The sequence below is a fragment of the Diabrotica virgifera genome, chromosome 10, assembly GCF_917563875.1.
Source record: "Diabrotica virgifera virgifera chromosome 10, PGI_DIABVI_V3a".
In the NCBI taxonomy this organism is placed as follows: Eukaryota; Metazoa; Arthropoda; class Insecta; order Coleoptera; family Chrysomelidae; genus Diabrotica; species Diabrotica virgifera.
Window position 1 is genome coordinate 142,750,683 of NC_065452.1, and position 24,586 is coordinate 142,775,268.

The 24,586-nt window shown below is 34.2% G+C and overlaps 1 protein-coding gene across 7 annotated transcripts in view; it reads left to right on the forward strand.

Moving 5' to 3' along the window:
* The window catches only part of LOC114334073 (calcium-dependent secretion activator), a 303,401-nt gene that overhangs the window by 11,473 nt on the left and 267,342 nt on the right, over nt 1-24,586 (forward strand). The window contains exon 1 of one of the 7 annotated variants that reach the window (XM_050641430.1): nt 23,402-23,479. The exons of the other annotated variants lie outside the window; for them this stretch is intronic. The gene's annotated coding sequence lies outside the window, so the exon portion shown is untranslated. Of the gene's footprint in view, nt 1-23,401; nt 23,480-24,586 lie in introns of those variants that run through there. 7 annotated transcript variants of the gene reach the window in all.

Below are 24,586 nucleotides of genomic sequence, written 5' to 3' on the forward strand. Positions count from 1 at the left end.
AGTTCCACTTAAGCGTCATAGCTCTTTCAATGACGTGTTGAACTCCTGATTTTTGCCTGATTTGCTGGTTTGTTATGTGGTCTCGAAGGCTCACCTTCAGCATTGCACGTTACAGGGCTCGTTGTATAACTCTGAGTTTATTCGTGGATTTTTGCGTCAATGTTAAAGTCTCAAAACACATTTAGCCCGATCAAGGAACACACAATTTTACGAAAACCTCCAAAAAAATAAAGGAAGGATGAAAATTTGGGACTAGGTAGTTGAAATTGTCTATTATTATGTAAGAAAAAGTTTACAAGTCTACATCCCCTCCATTTTACAAAAATTGGGAAATATATACATTAGCACTTCGAGCCAAGTAGGCTCATGGCTTGGTTTACAATCTTCCTCCATTCTTGCTTGTTCTTCGCTTTTTCTTTCCAATTGGTTGCATTGAGATACCTCAGGTCATCATTAACTTCATGGCTCCATCTGGTCCTAGGTCTTCCTTTTCTCTTTTTACCACCTATTGTAGCGTTTAACATGATTTTAGGCATTCTAACTTGGGCCATTTTTTGGACATGTCCTAACCATCTAAGTCTTTGTGATCTTACAACTGCAATTATATTAGGCTCCTTATACAATTCTTCTAACTCCTTGTTTGTTCTTCGTGTCCACTGATTGTTGATTATTTTTCCCCCAAATATCCTTCTAAGTATTTTTCTTTCCCATACTTGTAACATTGATTGCTCGGTTTTTGTCATAGTCCAGGTTTCTGAGTTTAATACGTCCAGTTTTATACGTTCTTAATTTAGCTGCTTTGGATATATTTTTGCTTCTGAGTATTCTATTGAGTGCATACATGCAACGATTCCCTGACATTAGTCTTTTGTGTATTTCTTCCCGGATATTTGGTCTACTAGAAAATAAGGTCCCTAAATATTCAAATCTATCTACCTTTTAAAATTTATACATTTTTCCTTCATTCGTTGTTATCATTAAATATTGCCCTTGTTCAATTTTTTTGTCGGTCCATTCCATGTACTTAGTTTTTGTTTCATTTATATAAAGTCCTTTTTCTCGAGCTGCCATTTCTAGTCGTTCTACTACCTCTTTTAATTGTTCCTTGCTTCTGGATAGAATCACTACATCATCCGCGAATGCCAAACATTGGTGTTTTTTTATGATATATGTGTCCTGATCTGTTAGCCTATTAGCCTCTTTTATTATCATTTCCAATACTACATTAAATAGCAGTGTTGACAACGGATCCCCCTGTATGTCGTACTCCTTCTTTTACTTCAAAATTTTCTGTTAGTTTGTTATTTACTTTTACTCTATTTTCTGTTTTCGTAAGTGTGAGCTTTATCATTCTTATTATTTTTGGTGAAACTTCTAGATTTTTTAACGCTTTATATATTTCTTTTCTTTTTATTCTATCGAAAGCTTGCTTAAAATCTATGAAGAGTGGCATTGTTGATTTATTATATTCATAGCTCTCAGCTTGTATTTCTCTTAAAGTTAAAATGTTATCTATAGTACTTCTCCCTTTTCTAAAGCCACACTGGTATTCACCTATGCTATTGTTAAGAATTCTTGCTAGCTTGTTTTTGATGTGGACTGCTAATATCTTATATATTACATTTAATAGTGCCACACCCCTACAATTTTGACATTCTGCTTTGTCCCCCTTTTTATAAAGAGGACATATCACTGCTTGCTTCCACTCCATTGGTAGTTCTTCCTTTTCCCATATGTTTTTTAGTAATTTGTGTATTTTGTCTGTCAGCTGCGCTCCTCCATATTTTAACATTTCCGCTGTTATGGAATCACTTCCAGGACATTTATAGTTTTTTAGATTCTTAATAATAATTTCGACTTCATTTAGGGATGGTGCTAGATCTTCCGTACTGTCTCTTTGCATATTCATTATTTCGTCTGTGTATCCTTCATTATTGTGATTTATGTGTTCTTCATTTCCATCATCTGTGTCTTCTTCATTGTGATTATTTGTGTACTCCCCGTTTAACAATTCATCAAAATATTGTTTCCATCGTTTTAATATTTCTTGGTCATCAAATATCTTTTTTCCTTCTTTATCTTTGTAATAAATGGGATGTGGTTTATATTCTCTTTTTTGATTTTTAATGCCTTGATATAAATTTCTAATAAGATTATTTTTGTAGTTCTCTTCAATGTATTTCAACTTATCTTCATAAAATTTTCTCTTTTTATTTCGTAAAATTGCGCTGGTTTCTCTTCTTTCGTCTATGTAAAGTGTTTCCGCTGTTTTTGATTTCAGTCTTAGACTTTCTAATCTTAGCTTGTTCCGTTTCTCTATTTCTAGTTTGCATTATCGTCGAACCATGCCTTTTGTTGTTTCTTGATTGGCTTGTTAGTATCATCTGCTACGGCTTTTAAAGTATTTTTAATTAAGTCCCATGTTTGTTCTACATTGTCATTTTCTGTAATAAGTTCCAGTTTCTTGTTAAGTGTCAACTGGTATACCTTTTTTTCTTCTTCTGTTTGTAACCTGGGAAATACGGGATGAAAAATATTTTCTCGGGAGTGAAAGAATATACGTTCAAAATAGGCCTGGAATTCGATAAAATGACTAATTCTAAGCAACTTTTGTTGTATAGAGTTTTTTCACTAAGTCAATACTTTTCGAGTTATTTGCGAGTGAATGTGTTCATTTTTAACAGAAAAAAAAAAACATGTTTTTTGAAGGTTTTTCGGAGATAACTCAAAAAAGTAAGTATTCTAGCGACAAAAATATTCTTAGTAAAAGTATAGCTTATAAAAAATTGAAAAAAAAGGTGTACGCGTGAGGTCTCCAGTAGAAGCAGAGTTGTAGCTAATGAAAAGTAGGTTCTTTAGTTAGCTAGTAACCAAAAAAAAACAGAGCACTTTTCGGGGAAAATTCATTAAAATTTTTTTAATGTGTTTAAAAAAGGGTTTATTTCTGTGTTTTAAAAAAACTTCTAATATTAAAAATAAGTGAGTTACGTCCAAAATATTGTTGGTCCCTTTTATTTTTTGGTACAAAAATCGCGAGAATCACCCCCTAATTAGCTTCCCAAATAAAATTAATCGTTACCGCTTCACAAGTTACTTAACTTATGTATTGTTCATATTATTTAAAAGTTTCATTGGTTCAAAGTGCTCATTTTTGAAAAAAAAATGGGTTTAAAATAAAACAGCCTTGCCTTACTCCTGTACTAATATCTATTTGTTCTATTAACTTGCCTTCGTGGACATCTTCGTGGTTATCTTGCCATTAAGTGTTCTTAAATATTGACTCTGGAGCTGTCGTGGACAATTTTGGTGAAATATTGTCTCCTTGTCTTGCTCCTCGACCTAAGCTGATTATTTCTGTGTCTTCGTGTAGTCGTATACTTGAGGTAGCGTTTTGCTACTTAGTTTTCATATTTCCTACTGTTCTTATCATATTTATTAATACTCGAAGTAGTACCTCGAAGATATATAACAACATTAATCAGAATGAAGTTTGGACATGCATGTTTCCCTCTACATCTAGCAAGAATTAAAGTTTTTGATTCAAATCTTTGTACTGAATGTCAGAAGATGTGTGATTTAAATCACACTTTCTTTGAGTGCACAAAATACATTCCATATACTTATAATTTAATCGAAAATTTAATAAAATTTAATATTTTTCCACCTTTCAATAAATCCTATCTATTGTCTCTGAACAGCAAAAATATATACAATGATTGTTTAATGAAATTTTTCTGTGAAACTAAAATTAACCTCTAAACTTATTAATCCTGATAATTTGATATATTATGTACATATGAAAAAATAAGGGGAAGAAGATATATAATGGAAAAATGTGGTGAGCAACTTGAATAGTCCATAGCGGCTAGCTGCAGCTTTTGAACTGAGTAGAGAGCTGTGGAAAACAAAAAAGTTGTGACTGGCTAATTGACACCCAAGTCTATGCTGTGTCTATGCCATAAAAAAATAAGTTCTTTTCTACCTTCGATGATTTTCTAAACTTTTCTTTGCATTCCATGTAGGTCTTGTTCTATGTCCTTGGTGAACCGTACCAAATAATCTCTTTTTATCCTTCTTACAGTGGCGTGCGGTGACATTTTCGGAAGAGGAAGTGATTCAATAAGGGTTTAACAAATATTTTCTTACGAGGGTCGAGATCAAAACATATACCTACTTAATAGGTGTATACCTAATGTATTACCTGTTAACTTATATCGACTAAAAACAAGAACTACAAAAAATTAGGTATAGTGTTTAACCCAGTCTGAGAGACATGCACACGCCTTGAGAATGAGATTCGTGTGATACAAATTCATTGAGGCAAGGAGTATTTACTCTTATAAACGGGCGTCACTCCATCCCGCCCCAATGCTTCGTACTATCCACTTCCCCTCCGATAGCACTCTGATGCGCTATATGGGCTCTCTATCAGCAAAGTGCTTATTATGTGGGAGTCCTAGATACAAGGACTCACAAACGAAATCCTACCCCGATCAATGCAGGTTAGTGACTCTAATGACTTAGTATATCGTATATCTAGTGACTTATCATCGATCTGTACTGCTTGCTCAGGGTCGAGTCCCTGCTCCAGGCTTGGTTTCTTTAAACTTAAAAAGAAGAGTTCTATTCAAAATTGTTTTTATATTCCGATTTCGAATCACCTTCCATAACACACAACTTTCAACAATATGACACTTATTTACTTATACTTGAGTCCTATTCTCTTATCAACCAATGCAAATTTTTTGTCAATAACATCGTCGTAAAATTTTGGATTTTCTGATAATTGTTTAATAAATGCACTCTTTTTCAATGGATAATAGGGCTAACTTGGAAAGTCTGTCTTCACTTGTAAAATTTATTGTAAAACTTTTGATGCGTTTTAATACTGAAAAACTTCGTTCAACTGATCCACTTGTAGCTGGGATAGTTAGTAGCTACTACTTAATTCACACAACTTGCCCACTTCACACAGAGACTGATTTAAACCAGTAGTATTCAAAAAATTCAACCGATTCCTAAGTATTTCTTTATCACTAATTTCAGGTGTTTTATAAATGACATTTAACTGAGAATGCAAAGCTAGATTATCAAAAAAAAATCATAATTTAATCGTACTAAATTAAATAGGTACATACCTCTGTGGGAGATTTTAATGAATTATAATTAGACATATTAAAATTACATAATTCTACATATTTTATTTCTTTAAAAATTTCAAAGTGATAATTCATTTGTTGTAGAATATTATCAAAAATTTCGATGTATAATCGTCGATAGGTCTCTCTTTCGCCGACAATATCAATCATCATTATTTTTCTTTTAGGTTCGAAGCCCATATTTTCAGCTTTATCCCAAGTATTTTTAAACAGCTCATTTTTTTAATCATCATAAGTCATCAAATTGTCTTATACAAAATGCAATGTCACTTGACTTCGTCTGTAAAATGTCGTAGGTACTATAAAATATCAGTAAAAGGAAAAATCTCAAAATGTCAAATAAAATATTAGTAAAAATATTAAGCAAAAAATTGAAATCGAGCCATTTGTACCTAAATACCTACCCCTTATAGCAGCAGTAACAGACTCCGCATCTCGTTTTCGAATCGGAAGCGGTCGGACGAGCGCTTCCAGGCGTATCAAAATTCGCGTGAAAGGAACATGACTAGCGAGTGAGGTTATTAAACCCTGACCAATTTTTGAACGGGACAAATGCATGACAAGCAGCGATTTTGAGATGCGCTTCCATCAGGACCGGACTGAATCGTTGAATTGTGTGCTTATTTGAGACCGTTTGTATGCGATCAAATTTTAATAATGTTTCAATGACTATTAGTTACATAATAGATTGCTTAGATTAGGGAAACATTGTTGATAATTAAATACTAATTAATAATATATGTATTTTCTTATATGGAAGTATAGGGAAGCGGTGCTTCCCCCGCTTCCATGGACCGCACGCCTTTGCCTTCTTATCTTATAATTGCTGTTGTTTCTTGTATCCTTGTATACTCTCGCCATTATTATTTAACCTGTAGGAGATATTTGCACAAGCCCTGGATGCAGCAGTAGCAGATAGTATAGTCAACGAAATAACATCCGATATGCCGACGATACGGAAACTACAACATCTGCTGAACAAGGTAGTGAACGAGACATATACCTCCTTCTTCTTATTTTTGTGTAGACATGACTGTTTTTTGACTAATTTTTTAATGAATTTGCCGAAAACTCCAGAAAAAGAGGTAAACAGTAGGTACCCTGGGTACCAAGTACTCCGTAGATCAATTCAGATGTCATATTCGTCGTCAGCGACCCAAAAACCACCCAAGTAATGATTTTTGACTAATTTTTTAATGAATTTCCCGAAAACTCCACAAGACGAGGTAAACAGTAGGTACCCTGGGCATAGGTACTCCTGAGATTACTTACGACGTCATATTGCTTTTCAGCGACCCCAAAAACCTCCGAGTAACAAAATTGAACTTATTTCCGCCGATAATTGACGAGTTCTGAATTTTTTTTATTGTTTCTTTAAGATGCACTATAAGAATGCATTTTTTGTATGCAGTTCTTCAATATTATCTCATGGCTAGGGGTCACAAAGTTTCCTGGCGCGTTCACGAATAGAATGCAAAAAGAATTATTAAGATCCCTCTTTTCTTTTTTTTTCGGAGGTAAGGCCGATTTTTGTGCTTTATTGCTTCGCCTATTTGTTAATTAATAGAACAAAACAGAATATTATACCTCATATCAAATTTAATCAAACTTTTACCAACGTAATAATAAACATCAGATATGACGCATACTAACTACAGTCGAGTTGTGCGAGGTTTACAAAGGAATAGAGCACATGAACCAACCATCTTCCTACTCTTAAAATATTAATAGAAAAGTCAATGAATACAACCTCCCACTACAGTTGGCATTCATTGTCTACGAAAGAGCCTTCATAATGGTCGGCCGTTGAAGTTGCATTAAATTGCAGCATAAATTTAAGATAAAGGATGTTAATTAATATATTATATTATAATGAGGAACGCTGCTATGAAAATTCAGCTAGACCGAGATGTATGTATACAATTAATTACAATTAGTAGTGGAGAAAGTCAGGGATACATAATAACACTCAAATTATTTACTCTGACAGTGGAATATAATATGTTTCAATCTGTGGACAATAAATGAATAAGGGTCAACGCAACGAAACATATTTTAATTATCTTATGTTCGTTGATGAGTATTAGTACTAAGTATTAAGTCTTTTTTTTTTATTTTTGTGTAGACATATCTCTGTCTGTTATTTTCAATGTGCCTCCAGTAAGTTGTCATTCCATCGTTTTCGTGGTCTTTCCACTGATCATCTTCCTATTGGAGAATAGTCTCTCGCTCTCCTTACTATTCTAGTTGTTGTCATTCGGCTTTTGTGGTTGGTCCATTTTACTGTTCTGTTTCTTCTTCTTCTTCACGTGCCATCTCCGCGACGGAGGTTGGCAATCATCATGGCTATTCTGATCTTAGATGCTGCTGCTCTGAATAGTTCGGTTGATGTGCATCCGTACCATTCCCTCAAGTTACGCAACCACGAGATTCGTCTCCTTCCTACACTTCTCTTGCCCTGGATTTTCCCCTGTATAATCAACTGAAGTATGTTGTATCTCTCATTACGCATAACATGCCCCAGGTACTGCAACTTTCGTGTCTTGATGGTTTCCAATATTTCCAGTCTTTTGTTGACTCTTCTCATGACTTCGTTGTTTGTTATATGCTCGGTCCATGATATCTTCAGGATTCTTCTATACACCCACAGTTCAAATGCTTCCAACTTTTTAGTAGTCGATGCGTTAAGTGTCCATGCTTCTATCCCGTAAAGCAGAGTCGAGAAAATATAGCACCTTGCCAGCCTAACTCTCAAGTCTAATTTCAGTTCTCTTGCACAAAGTACCTTTCTCATTTTATTGAAGTTTGTTCTTGCTTTCTCTATTCGAATTTTTAATTTCTTTGGAATAATCGTTTGTGTGATTAATTATTGCGCCAGTCTGTTTCTTACACAGTTATTATTGTTCTCCACCTTGTATCTCCGTCCAGGCGCGGATACAGAGGGGGGTCAACGGGGTCATGGCCCCCCTATTTTATTTAGGCTATATTTTTTTTACTATTTATTATTTTTTTTCTGTAAACTCTAAACTTCAAGCGATCAGTAGAACACTAAATATACATGACAACTGCTCCCAAAGAATTGAAAGAAGCCATACAATCCAACAAAAGCAGCCTTCTCTGCAACATAAACTGCAGGCGCATTTGTTTGGGTACCGATTGAACCATAAACAACGGATATATTTTTCTCAATTCAAAGAATAACAAAAATGATATTTTAAAATGCAAATACGTTAAATTGGGTATAAACCCTCCCTCATGAAAAGCCACGTCTCAAATTTGCGATACAATAAATATATAAAAATTTGAATCTTACTAGATAATCCAGGCGTGCCCATTGACAGTAGAAAGGTTAAACTTAACACCAACAGTTGGTAAAGAGCGGCCAGTGTGATTCGTGAGTTGTGTTTGCTAGCGGTAAATAATAGTGAATATGTCAAAACGACATAATGCAATCCATAAAAAAACTATGTTCAGATTTATGTATGTTTTTAATTAGAGCACTATAAAGAATTTCAGGAGTGTCTTAATCAGGACCTTCAGACGATGTATCAGCTTTCTTTGGATCATAATTTAAAGCTAAATCCTGACAAATCGTGTGTTATGATTTTTGGTAATCAAAGTAAAACAGAGTTTCTTAAAAAAAATTTAAGTATTTCAATTAATAATTCCAAACTAAACTTTGTAGAGAAAAACAAAAATTTGGGCGTTATTTTAGATGAACAGCTTAGGTTTAAAGAACATGTAAAAAAATTAGTTCAAAAATCATTTTGTTCTCTGAAAATATTATGTGTATAATAATAGACATGTCCTAAACAAAAAATTAAGAAAAAATTTATGAGAAGCTCTCGTCTTATCTAATTTTAATTACTGTGATTTTATTTATGGTTTTGTTTAGACAGTGACAGTAGAAACCGTATACAGAGAGTCCAGAATGCGTGTATCAGGCTTGTTTATGGTTTGCGCAAATTTAATCATATATCACATTTATATAAGGATGTTAATTGGTTTAAAATGAATGACAGAAGAACTCTTCATTTTGCTATCTTTTTATTAAATATAATAAATAATCCTACTTCACCAACTACCCTTAAGGAATACTTTATATTTCGTAACGATATACATAACTTTAACATCAGAAACAGGATTAAACTAACAATGCCTCAACATAGCACCGCTATATTTCAGAGATATTTCTCATAAAATGCTGTTAAAATTTTAATTCTATTCCTAACCATTTCCTCCAATTAAATATAAATACCTTTAAAGTATAATATAAACAATACCTGTTAAATACGTCATAATTAGTAAACAGTTCTTATATTTTAAAAAATACTCTAAATTTTTAAATTTTAATTTATTAGCTAATTTGTAGACCAAATAAAATATTTATTCAATGTTATTAATAATTGTCAATCCGTAATTTTCTTTTAACAGTATAAATTAACATAAAAGCCTTTGTGTAAAATATCTTTTAAGTGACAAAAAATAGAAATGTATTAGGGCTCTGGTTTGGTTCAGTTGAGTAGCCTTGAGCTAGACTTGCGCCAAATCAGGACATGATAGGGAAAATTTTTTTTATTGTAACTGATTGTAATTTTTTTCCCTTAAATAAAGTCCTTTATCCAGATTTAGCCATACGGCTCACACTCCCTCTAAGGGGAAAATTGACTCATCCCAGATACCTACGGCATCAAAAGGATTGAGCTCTGGTGGGACTCTTTCCGTGTTATCGAGCCCTAGGTGACTTGGTATGCAGGTGTATCTCCCAAAAATTTTCGTACACATCTGGCCGTTGCGAGTAGTACTGCTTTCTGCATGGTCTTATAAAGATGTTCATTAATACCCAGCTTTTTTATGCTTTCGAGGAGGGTCTTCGGAGTGACTCCAGTAGTAGACATAATAATCGGTATCGTCTGGGTACTTTGCATTCTCCATTGTCTCCGTATTTGAATTTCCAGATCTCTGTACTTGGCGATCTTTTCAGTAAATTTAGTACGTAGATTATTGTTGTTAGGAATCGCCACATCAATGAGGGTTGTTTGTTTCGTTAATTTATTGACTAATACGAGATCTGGTCTATTATGCGCCACTGTTTGGTCTGTGAGCACAGTGCGGTCCCAGTATAGCTTGTAGTTGCCATCCTCAAGCATACTCTCAGGGACGTATTGATAATATGGGAGATGGTCGGTTTGGAGAAGTCCCAGCTTGATAGCTATCTCCTGATGAATGATTTTTCCCACTGTGTCATGCCGTTCCTTGTACTCAGTTGCAGCAAATGCCTGGCAGCCCCCTGTAAGATGTTGGATGGTTTCTTGAGCTTGACATCCATATCGGCATCTGTCGTTTTGAACATGAGGGTCTTTGATGATATATTTCAGGTATAGTGCCTTAAACAAATTTCTACTATTAAGGTGTGAGCGAAGCAGCTGTTTTACCCTTCGTATAAACTCAGTAGTTATCTCTGTTTTCATTTGTTTATGGTCAATTCTCCGCGCTTGATTTACTCCAAGATATTTATACATATCGTTTTCACTCATGGCCACTAGGTTCTGGCCATTTTGCATATCGAATCCTCCGGGCTGTACTTTTCCTCTGACTATATTTAAAATACGGCACTAGTCTAGTCCGAAGTGCATGCTAATATCATTAAAAAAGTTTCTACAATTTTTAGCATCTCATCGAGTTGGTTTCGAGTGGAAGCCATTAATTTGAAATCATCCATATACAATAAATGATTAAGCTTCACCATCACATTGTTGTTATTTTTGATGCTAAAACCTACGTCTGTGGAGTTCAATAGCTGAGATAGTGGGTTCATAGCTAGACAGAACCACAGTGGACTCAATGAATCTCCTTGAAACAGGCCCCGGCTGATTGCGATATTTTCAGTTTCGATGTTATTTTCACCAGGTATTTGAAGGTGAATTCTAGTCTTCCACTCCGTCATTATATGCTCTAAATAGGTCACTATATTATCATCGACTTTATATATTCTCAATATATCTATAAGCCATTCATGCGGCACTGAATCAAAGGCCTTCTTGTAATCAATGAAGGCAGTAAAAAGATTCCTCTTTTTGGAATATGCTTGGTTGGAAATGACTGAGTCGATGATGAGTTGTTCTTTGCAACCCATGGAACCCTTAGCGCATCCTTTCTGTTGAGGCTCTATGATATTGTTCAGAGCACAGTGTTGGTAGATACGCCGGGCTACACAGGATGTGACTAATTGTCCAAAAGTCCAAAGAACCAAAAGTCCTTTATTATTATTATATATATTATTAAATTCTATCATGGCTTTGTATAATGCGTTTTTGTCTACACTGTCCTAGACACCTCTTAAATCCACAAACAAATGGTGAGTATCAATTCCATACTCATGTTTTTTCCAAAATTTGTCTTAGAAGGAATATTTGATGGATAGTAGACTTTTCTTTGCGAAACCCACACTGGTATTTGCCTATTATGCTTTCACAATATCCCGACAGTCAATCGCAAAGAATCTTCTTCTTCTTCTTCTTCTTCTTCTTCTTCTTCTTCGCGCGACTGGGATTACTCCTGTTTGTCTGCCTCTTATTCTGTTTCAGTTGTTGTTGACTGTACATTGTCTTTCCACCTCTTCGGCGGCCTTCCAACGGGTCTTCTGCTATACGGCTTGTTGTTTTTACAGATGTTTGCTAATCTATCTGGTTCCATTCGGTTTACATGTTCGTTCCAGTTTTTCTTTCTTGTTTTTATCCACCTGTTAATATTTTGAATTTTGCATCGTTCTCGTATACTTCTGTTGCTTTGTCTGTCTCTTAATGATATGCCCGCTATTGATCTTAATACTTTCATTTCGATATTGTTGATTTGTTGTTTCGTCTTTCTTGTATCGGTCCTTGTCTCCGCTGCATATGTTAGGATAGGTCTTACTGTTGTCTTGTATACTTTTATTTTGCTTTCCTTGGTCATATATTTGTTTCTCCATATGGTTTCTCGGAGACAACCACTTACTCTTGCCGCTTTTCTTGCTTGTGTTGTGGTCTCTGTTCTTATATTCCTGTCACTAGTGATCTCTACTCCTAGGTAATTGAATTTCATTACTTGCTCTACAATTTTGCCGTCTATTTCTAACTTGCATCTACGCGGCTCTTCACTTATCACTATACATTTAGTTTTTTCTACTGATATTCTCATATTAATTTTATTTGCTGTGATATTGAAAGTGTGAAGATGCCTTTGTAGGTCATCCTCGTTATCAGCAATTAGTACTGCATCATCGGCATAGCATAGTATCGTGATTTTATGCGCTCCCATGTGGTATCCATATCGTTTTCTTACTTCGTGAATTATTTGATTCATCACCATATTGAATAACAATGGACTGAGCGAGTCTCCTTGGCGGATTCCTCCTTTCAGTTCTATGCGTTCTGTCTCTCCTGTTGACATTATAACTCTGGTCTGGTTGTTCTTGTTAATTTCATTAATTAACCTTATTATCTGATGGTCTATTTGTTCATCTTGTAATAAATTTAAGATATCATTTCGCCTCACCCTGTCAAAAGCACTTTTTAAATCTATAAAGCACATGTATGCTGCTTTTCCATATTCAATAGACTTTTCTATTATTTGCCTGATAATAAAAATTGCATCTATTGTGCTGCGGCTCTTTCAAAAGCCTTGTTGTTCATCTGCCATGTTCGATTTTTCCTCGTTTTTATCTTTTATGACTGCCGTCAACAATTTTAATGTGCTGTTCATCAGACTAATGCCTCTATAATTTTCAGGATTTTTCGAGTCTCCCTTTTTGAGTATCGGTAGCAGGAGACTTTCCTTCCATTCCGCTGGTACTACTCCGATATTTATTATATCGACAAATAATTTTAGGAGCCATTTGAGCAGTGTTCCTCCTCCATATTTTAGCAGTTCATTATTTATCTTATCAGGACCAGGTGTTATTTTTTAATTTTTTTATTCGTTCTTGTGCTCTTCTTCTGATATTAGTATTCTATCGTGGGTTTCATTAATGTTTTTTTCTCTGTTCTCTTCTTCTCCTTCTCGATATAATTTCGTGAAATGCTCAGTCCATTGTGTCTGCGTAATGTTATCTATCCGTACAAATTCATTCATTTCTGTTTTTTGTCTCCTTATCATCTTCCACACCTTTTTCTGAGATCCATAGAGGTCGTATTCCATATCTTTGGTAAATTTCTCCCAGTGTTCTTTTTTGATGTTATCTATTTCTTGGTTTACTCTATTCCTGATTGTCACGTAGTCGTCTCGTGCCTCCGGTGTCTTCTGTTTTTTATATGTTAGGAAAGCTTGTTTCTTTTGATTTGCTAGTGCTTTCACCCTTTCGTCGTACCATGGAGTTTTGTATTCCCGTTTATTTCTGTTGACTTTTCTTTTACCTAAAGCTTCTTCTGCTGCTTGTAGGATACTTTTTCTAATAATTTTCCAGGTTTCTTCTATATCTTTTTTAGTCTCTAGGTTATGGCTGTTTAGCTTTTCTGTTAGTCTGTTTCTATACAAGTTTTGTGTCCCTTCGTCTTCTAAGCTTTCTATGTTTAACTTTTCTTCGACTTTTGTATTTCGCTTCCGTTGTGTGTTGATTTCTATATTTATTTTCCCTCGTACCAGGCCATGGTCGGATCCTACATTGGCGGACGATAGAGTGCGCACATCTATTATATCCCTGGGGTGTATTTGTCTGTTTGTTATAATGTAGTCAATCATAGAGTTACGTCCTCTTGTATCTGACCAGGTGATCTTATGCTGTATTTGATGGTCAAAGTATGTGTTGTTAATTCGGAGGTTATTCAATAAACAAAGTTCTAGGAGTCTTTCTCCGTTGTCGTTGAGCTTTTCTTCGTTAAATCTTTTTGTAACTCCAGCCACAGGTATGTTGCCGACTCTGGCGTTTAAGTCGCCGAGAATCATTGTTTTACTACCGGCTATTGTGGTGTCCAGTAGATCTTGGAGCTGTCCATAAAAAGCATCTTTTTCTTCTTTGTTTTTGTTGTTATCTGGGGCATATACAGGGATAATATTAAGTGTCGTGTGGTGAAGTTTAAGGCAAACCAGCATCATATGTTCGTTGATGTATCTTATTTCTTGAATGCTGCTGCTATATTTATTGTGCATTAAGAGGACTATTCCTGCCTGTGCTCGTTTGTTTTTATCTACTCCGCTGTAAAGGAACATAAATTTGTTCTTATTGACATTTACTTTCCCTTTTTTTTTGTTTCATTCAGGGCACATATATCAATGTTATGGAGCTCCAATTCCTGCACAACTTCCTGTTCTCTTTTGTTCCACGATGCGATGTTCCAAGTGCCAATTCGTAGTTTATTTGGTCTCTTTGTCCTTTTCTTCGCCGGCAGAGTTTGCTCTCGTCGGCAGAGTATTGTGGATCGCAGAACTTCTGCTCGTAGTAAGCAAAATGATCTCTTTGGAATTTTAAGAACTCCAAAAGTGAATTTAGAAGCTGAACTGCAGTTTTAGGTTCAATATCTTCTCTCTGTAATGATTTACAGACAGCGTTGATACGTTCTAAAATTGTTGCCCAAAACTCATTAATTATGAAAGTTTCTTTTTTTTGACATTTCTCTCAACAAACACTTAGCTTCATGAACTGTTTCAGCTTTCTGATTAGAGTCTTCAGCAAGAGTATGAAGAGCAGATTTGAAAGCGTTGTAACCTTTAGACAAACGTCTTGTTGCATGTGTCCTTGCAGTCCATTTTGTGCTGCTTATTTTTTTAAGGTCTAGATAGTGGTGAATGAGATCGCTTAGTGGAGTTTCATTTAACCATTTGACCATAACTTCCGAACGGTGGGTAGAGGCTGAAAAAAAATTGTACACGACTGAATAAACCCAAAATACGATATTCCATATTTGAGGGAGAATACGTTAGCCAATCTCTTTTAATTTTTGTTCCACTGATATGTTTTCGAAAAAACATAGATTGTGTAAAAATTTTGTAATGCCTACAAAATTTCCGTTTGATGCTGAAAAACTTCCATCAAGGTTTTTACATTCTAAAGACCTTTCCCAATTCCAAATTTTCGTACTTCTTCAGTTATTGTATTTCGTAATCCAATTCTTAAAAATATATTCAACTTATCTTTAACTTGAATTTCTAACTTAGTTTCGGTTTCTGGTTTTTTAACTTCTTGAACTGAAATAAAGCTGCCGTTACATGTTTTTCATCTTCTTCAGTTACGGAAGTTATGTTTCCCTCAGTTATTTCTATTTCATCACGTGCATTTTCATTGGTTGCAGCTTCACTAGCTATGGATTATGGATTTCAGTGTGAAACTAAGTTTAAATAAGTTTTGGTTCTCTTTTAGATTTTGTTTAAGGATCTTTTCTTTCTCCTAATTTTTTTTATGTTTTTCGACTCCACTCTCGAATATGTTTTCTGATTTCCATCTAGTACTGTTCCTTCTACCCAAGCGCATTCGTTAGCTATTTATTCTCACAAAATAGACTTTCTATGTGATCAAAAGTATGCATTCTAATGCAGTTTTATACGTTCACTATCACTTTTATGGTATTGCGCGATATTTGAATTTTTCAACATAATAGGATTTATAGTTTTTATTTAATTCTAATTATTATTTTTTCGTTTTGCGCCCTGCGAGGCCCCCTTTGGGGCCGAGGTCCCTAGGCAACTGCCTACTTTGCCTATTTAGACGAAGCAACGAAGCAACAAAAAGCCCAAAACCTAGGAATTTTGTGCAGTAGGTTGAATCGTCATGCAACTTTTTGCATTCGATTCAAGAGAGTGTCAGGCAATTTTGTGAACTAAATTCATCTATGGCAAAAATTTTTTGGTGCATAAGAGAATGCATTTTAAAAGTGCATCTCGAAGAGGTGAAAATGAAAAATTTAGAACTCGGGAAATATTGACGGAAATGAGTTGAATTTTTATACTCGGTGGTTTTGGGGATCGCTGAGCACGAATTTCATATCGGCGATGGTCTCCAAGGTACCTGGTGCCCACGGTGGAACTCGTCGCCTAGAGTTTTATGTTATAATCATTAAAAATCTGTCAATATCCATTACTCGGGGGTTTTTGGGGTCGCCGGCCACGAATTTAATGTTGGCGATGGTCTCCAAGATACATGGTGCCCAGGGTGGAACTCGTTGCCTAGAGTTTTAGTTATAATTATCCAAAATCAGCCAAAAACTATTACCTTGGGGGTTTTGGGGGTCGCTGAGTACGAATTTCATGTCAACGATGGTCTCCAAGGTACTTGGTGCCCAGTGTGGAACTCATAGCCTGGAGTTTTAGTTTATAATACTTAAAAATCAGTCAATCTCCATTACACGGCGGTTTTTGGGGTCGCTGACCACGAATTTAATGTCGGCGATGGTCTCCAAGATACCTGGTGCCCAAAGTGGAACTCGTCGCCAGGAGTTTTTAGTTATAATTGTTCAAAATTAGTCAAAAACTATTACCCTGGGGGTTTTGGGGGTCCCTGAGTACGAATTTCATGTCGGTGATGGTGCCCAAGGTACCTGGTGCCAAGGGTTGGAACTCGTTGCCTAGCCTTTTATGTTATATCCATACAAAATCAGTCAATAACCATTACGCGGGGGGTTTTTGGAGTCGCTAAGCATAATTTAATGTTGGCGGTGGTCTCCAAGGTACCTGATTCCCAGGGTGCAACTCGTCGCCTGGAGTATTATGTTATAATTATTCAAAATCAGTGAAAAACCATTAATCTGGGGGTTTTGGGGGTCGCATAGTACAAATTTCAGGTCGGCGATGGTCTCTAAGTTACCTGGTGCCCAGGGTGAAACTCGTCGCCTGGAGTTTTATGTTATAACCATTCAAAACTAGTCAATAACCATTATTCGGGGGTTTTTGGGGTCTCTGAGTACGAATTTCATGTCGGCGATGGTCCCCAAGGTACCTGGCGCCTAGGGTGGAACTCGTCGCCTGCAGTTTTATGTTATGTTCATTCAAAATCAGTCAATATCCATTACTTCGGTGTTTTGGGGGTGGCTAAATATATTTTTCATTAATAATTTTTCTTAAATCACTTTTATATTATATCCTAAAAAATTACCTAGGTATTTAAAAATAATTTTAAAATTTTGTCGCTTTTTAAGCAGTTGTCGTTAAATTTTGACACTAATGACATTTATAAAATTTTGACATTATTGGCATTTCAAGGGTAATGAAGTTCCACCCAGGGCACCAGGTACCCAGGAGACCATTGCCGTCATGTAAGTCGTGCTCATCGACCCCCAAAACCCCCCGCGTAATGGTTATAACTGATTTGGAATAATTATAACATAATACTCCAGACGACGAGCTCCATCCTGGGCACCAGGTACCTTGGAGACCATCGATCACATGAAATTCTTGTTCAGCGACCCCCAAAACCCTCAAAGTAATGGTTATTGACTGATTTTGAAAGGTTATAACATAAAACTCCAGACGACGAGTTCCACCCTGGGCATCAGGTATGTTGGAGACCATCGCCAACATTAAATTCGTGGCCGGCGATTTTTAATGATTATAACATAAAACTCTAGGCGACGAGTTCCACCGTGGACACCAGGTACCTTGGAGACCATCACCGATATGAAATTCGTGCTCAGCGATCCCCAAAACTCCCCGATTATAAAAATTCAACTCATTTCCATCATAATTTCCCGAGTTCTAAATTTTTCATTTTCACCTCTACGAGATGCACTTTTAAAATGCATTTTCTTATGCACAAAAATTTTTGCCATAGATGAATTTAGTTCACAAAATTGCCTGACACTCTCTCTAATCGAATGCAAAAAGTTGCATGACGATTCATCTTACTGCACAAAATTCCTAGGTTTATGCTTCGTTGCTTCGTCTAATTGGTTAATCCGGCACTGCGCAGGGTAATGCCTCTGTAGTTATCACAAACTGTTTGGTCTCCTTTCTTGTAAATTAGTCCAGAGAAATAAGGTTTTTGTCGGGACACTTGAGCAGCCAGGTTGCAAATATATTGTTTTGGTACTATATACCTAATATATTATAAATACAAAAATGCCCGTCACAGTTCGGACGAGAAACTTAGTTATTAATAAATAAGGGTCAAAAATGGCAGTTTTTTCGTTTAAATCGCTACAGGTAAAAACAGGGTAATTAAATATCTTATTTATAATATTCTTCTTTTTGTAGATGTTTTCTTTTTTGTTTCGGAAAGTGCAAAATAAGACTAAAATTTCAAAAATAAAAAATGTGCTAAAATTTTTGCGAAAATGGCCTGAAGACTTTTATATTACACGAAAAGTTGAGTCAAACATTCCATATAATGCACAAAAATTTTTAAGAAGATTCGTCAATTGGTTTAAATTTTATTCAATTTGTTTATCGCAAAGAGCTTTTTTCGCAATGTCATTTCTGTGGAAATCACATGCAAGAATAATAGTTGTATTTTTATAGTATTGAAAAAAATCATTAAAAAGTCGTTTTATCACTCCGAAAAAAGTTTAGAAAAATAGAGTCATTTTTGACTTCTAAACAATTTGAATATCTTTGTTAATATTGACTATAGAGTAAATCTACTTTAGGATTTCAAAAGCTTGTATTTTTATACGAATTTTCAGAAAAAAGCTTTTTGCCTAGGTTAATTAGGTTCAAAGTTAGCCACTTTTATTATTTAATTCGCAGTTACTTCTATATACATTAAATTCTCCTGTAACAGTGTTAGTTACCATACTACTCCGAAACGGCTTGGCCGATTTTTATAAAATTTTACACGTTTATCTTGTACGACGTTGAAGAGGTTTTAATCTATTTTTTATAACCATAAGTTATAAGGGGGGTTGCCCCCCCTGATATTTTTTTTAATTTTTTTGGACAAAGTTATCTACCTTAATTTTATATGATGTAGAATTAAAAAATACATATAACCCTTAACCTTCACTCTTCTTTCACCAACCCCTATTTGTTAATAGCCATCTATATATTTGCATCTATAAAATTCTCCTGTCACTGTGTTAGTTTCCATACTCCTCCGAGACCGCTTGACCGATTTTTATGAAATTATATATGTATATTCGGTAGGTCTTAGAATTGGTCGTAATTTATTTTTCATATCCCTGAGTGATAAGGGGAGTTCCCCCTAACATTTTGTAATGTTAGGTGGGGTTGTGTGTACATAACGTACTCTATAAGACTACGAGTACATACAAATTAAAAAAATTATGATCAAAATCCATCAACAAGTTCCAGCGATATTAATCGCAGCATATGTTTGCAGAATCAGTTTCATTTTTTGAGTGCACGTATTTTAGTAATTCCCCTCCACCGACCACGAATTAATTCCGTTCGGACGCCATTTTTAAAGATTTATTAACCACACTGTTGAGTTTTAAAGTTTACTCAAACTTTTACACATAACCTATATATCTTCAACTTCAAAATGGCTCTAGTTAGGTTATTTAATTGTTATAAAAAAGTAGCCGTCAATTAAATAAAAAAATTGGCTAACTTTGACCGTAATTTACCTAGGCAAAAAGTTTTTCTTTTAAAGTTCGTATAAAAATACCAGTTTTTCAAATTCTATTGTAGTTTTAGCCTACAGTTAATATTAACAAAGTTATTCAAATTGTTTATAAGCCAAAAATGACTCTATTTTAGTAAAATGTTTTCTAAGTGATAAAAATGACTTTTTAATGATTTTTTTTAATATGTTGAAAACATGACTATTCTTCTTTCATTCTGTTTTTACAGGATTGCTGTATCATTATTATTTTCTGAACAATAACATTGCGAAAAAAAAGCTCTTTGGAATAAACAAATTGAATAAAATTTAAACTAATTGACCCATCGTCTTAAAATTTTTTGTGCATTGTATGGACTATGTGACTCAACTTTGCATGCAATATGAAAGTCCTAAATTCATTTTCGCAAAAGTTATAGCAAATTATTTATTTTCGAGATTTTAGTTTTATTTTGCAATATCCGAAGCAACAAATAATCGGACCAAAATTCAAAAACGCTATTTTAAACCTTGTCTTATCTACTAATAGAAAAACATTATAAATAAGACATTTAATTACCCTATTTTTACCTGTAGCGATTTAAACGAAAAAACTCTCATTTTTGACCCTTATTTGTTATTAATTAAATTTCTCGTCCAAACTGTGACGGGCATTTTTGTATTTATAATGTATTAGGTATATGTTGTTTATGTTTACTCTTCTTGATTCCATTTGGAATATAGGGCCTCTACAGTCCCCCTCCATTCATCTCTGTTTCTGGCCAGGGCTTTCACTTCTTTCCATGTTAACCCATTGTCTTCTAGCTGTTTAGTAATATTTCTTTTCCAGGATGTCATTGGTCTGCCTTGTTTTCTTTTTTCAGTTGGTTGGTAATCCAGGGCTTGTTTGGTTATATCATCTTTATTTTTCCTTAATGTGTGTCCAATAAACTTCCATTTGCGTCTGTTTATCGTTTTGGCTATCGGCTCTTGATAAGTTTTTCTCCAAAGTTCCTTGTTACTTATCCGATTTGGCCAATATATTTGCAATATTCGTCTAAGGCATCTATTTACAAATGTTTGAACCTTTTGTATAATCTTTTTCTCTATTTTCCAAGTTTCTGCTGCTTATAGCAAAATGCTCTTTACATTTGTATTAAATATCCTGATTTTGGTTTTGGTTGTTAATTTATTGGACTCATGTTTTCTTCAGCATATGGAACGTATTTTGGGCTTTAGTTATCCTTCCATTAATTTCCTCTTCTATTCCACCGCTAGCGTCAATTATGCTTCCCAGATAGCAAAACTTCTGTACATTTTCTACTTCTTCTCCTTCAATGAATATACCCATTTCTCTTTCCGTATTTATCTTCATAAGTTTGGTTTTTCTTGTGTTAATCTCTAGTCCTATTTTCCTTGCTTCTTTTGCCACCTTTCTGTTTTTTTTTCTGCATATGTTGTCTTTTTTCGGACACCAGATATATCATCTGCAAAGTCTAGATCTTCAAGCTGACCGAAAGCATTCCATCTAATTCCTGTTTTATTTTTCGTTGCCTTCTTCATGACCCAGTCGATTAAGATCAAAAATATGGTTGGAGATAGAATACACCCCTGTCTGACTCCACTGTCTATGTTGATTGGTTCTGTGAGTTTCCCATTGTGCATGATTTGTGCGGTATAGTTTTCATAGAACATTTTGATAATTCTTATGTATTTTAATGGAATTCCATATCTCTTTAATATTTCCCACATTTTTTCTCTGTTAATCCGGTCAAAGGCTTGTGTAAAGTCAATGAAATTTATATAGATTTTGCCTTGCCATTCTATTGTTTGTTCTACAATGTTTCTTAATGTGTTAATATGATCTGTGCATGCTTTATTACTTCTGAAGCCCGCTTGGTTTGGTCTTAACAACTGGTCTATAGTTTCTTCCATTCTTTCTAGTATCATCCTTGTCATGACTTTACTCACTGTAGAAAGTAGTGTTATTGCTCTCCAATTGTTGCAATTCGCTTGATCTCCCTTCTTGGGTATCTTTACAATTATACCTTTTTTCCAATCATCAGGTATTCTCTCCTCTTGCCATATTCTGTTTATTAGTACATACAGGATTTCTTCCGATGTTTCCCTATCTGCTTTCAGTAGTTCTGTGGTAATGTTATCTATTCCAGCTGCGTTCCCTCTTTTCAGCTGTTGTATTGCTTTACTTACTTTTTTTTTGTGAATTCCGATTCGGTAAAGCTTAGTTCTTCCTTTATTTCTTCATTTTCCATTTCGTGTTCTATTATTCTGTTGGCATATACTTCTCTAAAATGTTCGATCCATCTCTCAACTATTTCCTTTTCATTCTTCAATATTTTCCCGTTTTTGTCTTTTACATGCTCAACGTTCATTTTTCCGCGAGAGCTTAGTTTTTTCGTCGTTTTATATAGAGTTCCCATGTCGTTGTTTTTTGCTGCTGTTTCTGCTTCTATTAACAGTTCTTCGTTATATTGTCTTTTGTCGTTTCTCGCACTTTTTTAACTTCTTTATCTTTCTCTGTATATTCTCTCTTCATTTGTTCCCTATCTCTTAGATCATTTTTTAGCATTTTACATTTAAGTATTTTCTTTTCTTTTATTTTTTGCCCACGTGCTTCTCGATAGCCATGGTTTATTACTTCTTTTTTGTATTCCTATCGTTTCTTTTGCTGCTTGTGTATATACATACTTGCATTTATCCCACAGCTCTTCTATCGTGGCATTTTCTGTGTTGTAAGTTTTATTATATAATTCTCTTAACTTGGTCTTATATTCTTCAGTACTTTCATTTCCGTCTTTGAGCCACTGAACGTTATATCTTTCTCGTTGTTCCATTGGCGTTTTCTTACTTCTGGTTAGTTTGAGTTTGATTTTGGCTCTAATCAACATGTGGTCGGACCCTAAGAGTGAGTGTCTCCATGTCTTATCTATGGTTATGTGGTCAATCTGATTGTGTGTTTGTCCATCGGGGGATGTCCGTGTTACTTTATATATGCGTTTGTGTTGAAATATACTTCCACCTATGACTAAACTGTTTTGGGTGCAGAAATCTATAAACAGGTTACCATTCTCATTAATTTGTCCCAATCCTTCTTTTTCCATTACAGTTTCTCTTCCACTATTATTCGTTCCTATTTTGGCATTCATATCTCCGATTATCATCACAATATCTTTTTTATATTTATTTTGTATTTTATCGTATGCCGTCTGTAGCTGTTGGTAAAACTCATCTTTTATGTCCTGTTCTTTTTCATTTGTTGGTGCATATACATTAACAATTATTAGATTTTTATATCTCGCTTTGAATCTAGCCATTATTATTTTATCCGAGATAGCTTCCCATTCTATTAGGGCATTTGTTGCTTCTTTTGAAATCATGAATGCAACACCACTCTCGTGTCGGTCTTTTTCGCCACATTTTCACGAGTATATAACCGTTTTGTCGTGTTCAATTCTTGTTTTATAGTACCCAATTAGGTATATAGTACCCAAAAAACCCGTTTGCAACCTGGCTGCTCAATTGTCCCGAACATGGTATATTTTTGCCTTATTTCCCTGGTGTAAATAGGTACAATTATCCTACGTTCCATTCTTCTGGTAGTTTCACCTGCTTCCAAATCAGTTCTACTAACCTACTTATTTAATTACAAATTTATTTCGACCTGTTGCGTACCTATTTATGTCCAACAGGAAGTCACTCGATTAGTAGATATGACTTCCTCATTTATTTTAGAATTTTTGTTATATTTTATAGGTTAGTTTTGTGCATAAATTGTTTAAGTGTGAGTGTAAAAAATAAAGAAGCATTTGATGGATTTGTAATTACCAAATAATCTGTAAGTTAGATTATATTTTAACACTTTTTGATACACAATAATCTTATAATAGTTATTTGGACTTTTTGCTTTTTAAAAGATATTTGTGTCTAAATATTTATATTATACAAAAAAGTATGTTTACATTTAGCCCTTCAGTCCTGGAAGACCCATGGCTTAGTTTACTGTTCTTTTCTATTCTTATACAGTATGTCCCTGTAAGTTGTATCCATATGGAAAACTTTTTTATTATTAATTTTACGAAAAAAAGTTATTCTTTATAAAAAGCTCTGCATGGTCCAAAACCTAAGATTTAACCATCAAATATAAAATTTTTTGAATATTATACCAGGTATGTCAAAAAGTTTGAATTTCACTCAAGAGTAAAGTAGCTTTATTTTTCGTAATATTGGAAATTGCTATTATGAAAAGTGGTTTGAAATTAAAAACTATATTCTAATATGCAATTACATCCTTCTAATTGAAAAAATTTTTTTTGAGAAATTATGGGTAACTATCATTATTTTTTCAGTTATTTCAATTGCGATAACTCTTTTATTATTAATTTTAGGAAAAAAAGTGATTCTTAATAAAAAGTTCTGGATGGTCTAAAATTTAAAATTCAACCATCTTATATCAAATTTTATCAATTTTATACGAGGTATGTCAAAAAAGATCAATTTAGATCAAAAGTAAAGTACCTTTGTAGTTCAGAATATTTCAATTAGAAGGATGTAATTACATACTGAAACATAGTTTTTAATTCTAAATAACTTTTCATAATAACAATTTTCGATATTGTGAAAATTAAACGTATTTTACTCATGAGCAAAATTCATATTTTTTGACATACCTCATATAAAATTGATAAAATTTGACAAAAGATGGTTGTATTTAGATTTTAGACCATGCAGAACTTTTTATTAAGAATCACTTTTTTTCGTAAAATTAATAATAAAAGAGTTATCTGAATTAAAATAACTGAAAATAATGTTAGTTATCCATAATTTTTCAAAAAAAAAATTTTTCAATTAGAAGGATGTAATTGCATACTAAAATACAGTTTTTAATTCCAAACAACTTTTCATAATGGCAATTTTCAATATTGTGAAAAATAAAGCTACTTTA